We start from the raw sequence: 5,544 nt of genomic DNA, 5'->3' as shown, positions 1-5,544 counted from the left end.
TCCCCATCTTGGCCGGCGGAGAAGGGAGGCTTTGTTTCCGGCCGCAGAACCCTCCACGTCTCAGTAAGGTGCCTGGTGGTGGTCTCGTGCCGACGATGCCCTCTCGGTGAGCGCATATTCCCCCCTCATCTTTTAAGAGGTTCAATAATTACAAGCATTTGTCTCGCAAACCATATTTATTTCATGGGAATTTTCCACGTCTCAATAATTTCTCTCGTCGTATTCGAGTGCTGATTGCCGTGCTATCGTTTGATAACGAAGCTTTCCGCTCAAGTCTAAATATTTTAAGGCAGTTTTCCTAGTCTCTAAAGCCGCTCGAGTTCGCTCTTCTCCTCGGGCGGCCATTTTTCCAAGAAAGTATGCCTTCCAACCACTCGGACAACATCAGTCCCTGTACACGTAAGTATGAGGCTCGGAGCAGGAGCTATGGCGCTTGAAAGTAACCTGGGGCCTCACGAACCAACTGACTGAGCTATCTTTCCGGGCAACATCCAACGGTCACGAGTTCAAATCACCTTTTTTTCCCCTTTTTCTTTCTTTTTTTTCTTTCTTCTAATGTATTTTCCTTTATTTTATCACTGTACGGGAACCCTCCTAAAATAAAAAAAAAGAAAGATATATATCTTCAAATATGTATGGCCTCACATGTGCAGGTCATAAATACCAGGTTCTCTAGCCGAGTGCCATCCGTGCGGTATAACCGAGCTCAGATTGGTCCACCTTGACTGATCAAACAGGGAACCACTGTAGGTTAAATGAGGCGTACAACTCCTGCGGGACCCGCCGTGGTTACTCAGTAGCTATGGTGTTAGACTGCTGAGCCCGAGGTCGCGGGATCGGATCCCGGCCACGGCGGCCGCATTTCGATGGGGGCGAAATGCGAGAACACCCGTGTACTTAGATTTAGGTGCACGTTAAAGAACCCCAGGTGGTCGAAATTTCCGGAGTCCTCCACTACGGCGTGCCTCATAATCAGAAAGTGGTTTTGTCACGTAAAACCCCATAATTTAATTTTTAATTTAACTCCTGCGGGGACGGTAGAGTATCCGCCTCCCGTGCAAGAGGACCGTGATTCAAATCCCGCTGCCGCACAATTCTCCACCGGAAAATACAAAAAAAAAACCGTGTGTTGAGAAAATTGCACAAACAGGCCTGGAGTGCGGCCTGATCCCGGTGACCAGAACCGGTAACGCACTCTCTCACCAGAGCAGGATTGGCCACCCTGGTGCAGTACTTGGCCACAACCTCCTATATGAACACAACAATCAAACCCCGGCCCTCAGTCCCCAGCAGCTGCGAAGCAACTGACCACGGCGGCGGTCAGACCTGCGACGCTGCAGAGGGTGCTAAGAATCCCTGGCTCCGGACAGGCCGCCATTGGAATATGAACCTGGCAACGTTTAACGCTAGAACGTTATCTAGTGAGGCGAGTCTAGCAGTGCTATTGGAGAAATTAGAGGGCAGTAAATGGGATATAATAGGGCTCAGTGAAGTTAGGAGGCCAAAAGAAGCATATACAGTGCTAAAAAGCGGGCACGTCCTGTGCTACCGGGGCTTAGCAGAGAGACGAGAACTAGGAGTCGGATTCCTGATTAATAAGAACATAGCTGGTAACATACAGGAATTCTATAGCATTAACGAGAGGGTGGCATGTCTTGTTGTGAAACTTAATAAGAGGTACAAAATGAAGGTTGTACAGGTCTACGCCCCTACATCTAGTCATGATGACCAGGAAGTCGAAAGCTTCTATGAAGACGTGGAATCGGCGATGGGTAAAGTCAAAACAAAATACAGTATACTGATGGGCGATTTCAATGCCAGGGTAGGCAAGAAGGAGGCCGGAGACAAGTCAGTGGGGGAATATGGCATAGGCTCTAGGAATAGCAGAGGAGAGTTATTAGTAGAGTTTGCAGAACAGAATAATATGCGGATAATGAATACCTTTTCCGCAAGCGGGTTGGCCGAAAGTGGACGTGGAGGAGCCCGAATGGTGAAACTAGAAATGAAATCGACTTCATACTCTGCGCGAACCTTGGCATCATACAAGATGTAGACGTGCTCGGCAAGGTGCGCTGCAGTGACCATAGGATGGTAAGAACTCGAATTAGCCTTGACTTGAGGAGGGAACGGAAGAAACTGGTACATAAGAAGCCAATCAATGAGTTAGCGGTAAGAGGGAAACTAGAGGAATTCCGGATCAAGCTACAGAACAGGTATTCGGCTTTAACACAGGAAGAGGACCATAGTGTTGAAGCAATGAACGACAATCTTATGGGCATCATTAAGGAGTGCGCCATAGAAGTCGGTGGTAACGCCGTTAAACAGGAAACCAGTAAGCTATCGCAGGAGACGAAAGATCTGATCAAGAAACGCCAATGTATGAAAGCCTCTAACCCTACAGCTAGAATAGAACTGGCAGAACTTTCTAAGTTAATCAACAAGCGTAAGACAGCGGACATAAGGAACTTTAATATGGATAGAATTGAACAGGCTCTCAGGAACGGAGGAAGCCTAAAAGCAGTGAAGAATAAACTAGGAATAGGCAAGAATCAGATGTGTGCGTTAAGAGACAAAGCCGGCAATATCGTTACTAATATGGATGAGATAGTTCAAGAGGCTGAAGAGTTTTATAGAGATTTATACAGTACCAGTAACACCCACGACGATAAGGTGAGAGAGAATAGGCTAGAGGAACTTGAAATCCCACAAGTAACACCGGAAGAGGTAAAGAACGCCTTGGGAGCTATGCAAAGGGGGAAGGCAGCTGGGGAGGATCAGGTAACAGCAGATTTGTTGAAGGATGGTAGGAACACTGTCCTAGAAAGATTGGCCGCCCTATATACACAATGCCTCATGACCTCGAGCGCACCGGAATCTTGGAAGAACGCTAACATAATCCTAATCCATAAGAAAGGGGACGCCAAAGACTTGAAAAATTATAGACCGATCAGCTTACTGTCCGTTGCCTACAAAGTATTTACTAAAGTAATCGCAAATAGAATCAGGAATACCTTAGATTTTTGTCAACCAAAGGACCAGGCAGGATTCCGTAAAGGCTACTCAACAATAGACCATATTCACACTATCAATCAGGTGATAGAGAAATGTGCGGAATATAACCAACCCTTATATATAACCTTCATTGATTACGAAAAAGCATTTGATTCAGTCGAAACCTCAGCAGTCATGGAGGCATTACGGAATCAGGGTGTAGATGAGCCATATGTAAAAATACTGGAAGACATCTATAGCGGCTCCACAGCCACCGTAGTCCTCCATAAAGAAAGCAACAAAATCCCAATAAAGAAAGGCGTCAGACAGGGAGATACAATTTCTCCAATGCTATTCACAACATGTTTACAGGAGGTATTCAGAGACCTGGATTGGGAAGAATTGGGGATAAGAGTTAATGAAGAATACCTTAGTAACTTGCGATTCGCTGATGATATTGCCTTGCTTAGTAACTCAGGGGACCAATCGCAATGCATGCTCACTGACCTGTAGAGGCAAAGCAGAAGGGTGGGTCTAAAAATTAATCTGCGGAAAACTAAAGTAATGTTTAACAGTCTCGGAAGAGAACAGAAGCTTACAATAGGTAGCGAGGCACTGGAAGTGGTAAAAGAATACACCTAATTAGGACAGGTAGTGACCGCCAATCCGGATCATGAGACTGAAATAACCAGAAGAATAAGAATGGGCTGGGGTGCGTTTGGCAGGCATTTTCAAATCATGAACAGCAGGTTGCCACTATCCCTCAAGAGGAAAGTGTATAACAGCTGTGTCTTACCAGTACTCACCTACGGGGCAAAAACCTGGAGGCTTACGAAAAGGGTTCTGCTGAAATTGAGGACGACGCAACGAGCTATGGAAAGAAGAATGATAGGTGTAACGTTAAGGGATAAGAAAAGAGCAGATTGGGTGAGGGAACAAACGCGGGTAAATGACATCTTAGTTGAAATCAAGAAAAAGAAATGGGCATGGGCCGGACATGTAATGAGGAGGGAAGATAACCGATGGTCATTAAGGGTTACGGACTGGATTCCAAGGGAAGGGAAGCGTAGTAGGGGGCGGCAGAAAGTTAGGTGGGCGGATGACATTAAGACGTTTGCAGGGACAACATGGCCACAATTAGTACATGACCGGGGTAGTTGGAGAAGTATGGGAGAGGCCTTTGCCCTGCAGTGGGCGTAACTAGGCTGATGATGATATATATATATATATATATATATATATATATATATATATATATATATATATATATATATATATATATATATATATATATTACTCTGCGACGCTGGTAACACTATCGGCTACGTTTCGTTTACTTGAACCGGACAGTGGTCGAGTCGCAAGTCGGGGTTCAGACAGCCCGACTCGGCAGCGTTTACGTGAACATCGTACTCGACGTGTCGAGGTGGTTGCGACAGTATTCGTCGAGGCCAGATGTAAGACAACGCGTTCGGTTAATCGCTGCTGGCTGCGAATCGCCGACCCGACCCGTCCGCGTTTACCTGTGCTCTGTGGCGCGACAGATCTTTTGTCTGCCGCGTGTACCGCCGCGGCGGATGCTCTGCAACAAGGACGTCGGGGGTTGGACAAGGGGCGCCCAGATGCCACGCCTAGAAATCTCTATAGGGCCCCCCTGTTAGACACGCGAAACCCCAACAAGTAGCCGATCACCACGCCTGCGGGGACATCTCTACCCATTAGAAATCGGTGAACGCCCCCATTCACCGATGGCTGATATACCTGCGCGACCCGCCAACGGTAGCGAAGACGGGGAGCTCAGGAAATATATGACTGCTGGCCGACTGTCATCACTGCCGGCGCACCAGCTTCTTGTTTCATTCAGACTCAAGAGACCTTTGACAGTTTTTAGCGAGGAAGAATAAACATGCGTATATTAGTGTGAACGGTATTCAGAGCGCGAAACTGTCGCCATTTTTATTTCCGCGGTAAGACTAGGGTGCAAAGGCCCGCCCGATCTACTCTCGAGTTTTCACCCTCGTGCCCGAAGCAAAGACGCCCATGACCCCCTACTTTTTTCAAGACTATCTCTAAATTTTGAGCGGGCGCTTAGTTGTTCGGTATTTTACGGTATACGGTGTGATACTCGAACATTGACGAAGGAAATGGTTGCTCCGGAATGTGGTTAATTTATCCCCTCCAGGTGCTAATTAACCGTTCGCTGAAGATTTAGTTTGAATGAATTTACTGCTCGTCTTCGAGGCATCGCTCATTGAAAGCATACAGGAACGAAACGGACCAAGAATTCGACCGTTAACTCGCGTCGCGCGGTAGTAGAAATGAAACGCTCGAATGACTACCGCGGGTTATACTGTTGGGCTTCCTCATGGAGGAAAGAAACTGAGAGGCCCTACCCCCTCCGCGCGCTAGGAGAAAAGTGTGGAGGAAATGACGTAGTAGGTTCTCCTCTTTTTTGCTGATTTTTTATTTCTTTGCCGTGGCGGCCACGCCTTTCGGGCCACAATGGCGGCTGTGTTTTGGTTCTGTGCGCTCACACGTGTTGCTCCGTAGGTT

Source organism: Dermacentor andersoni, chromosome 1, assembly GCF_023375885.2.
Source record: "Dermacentor andersoni chromosome 1, qqDerAnde1_hic_scaffold, whole genome shotgun sequence".
Taxonomy (NCBI): Eukaryota; Metazoa; Arthropoda; class Arachnida; order Ixodida; family Ixodidae; genus Dermacentor; species Dermacentor andersoni.
This window is presented reverse-complemented; position numbering follows the sequence as displayed.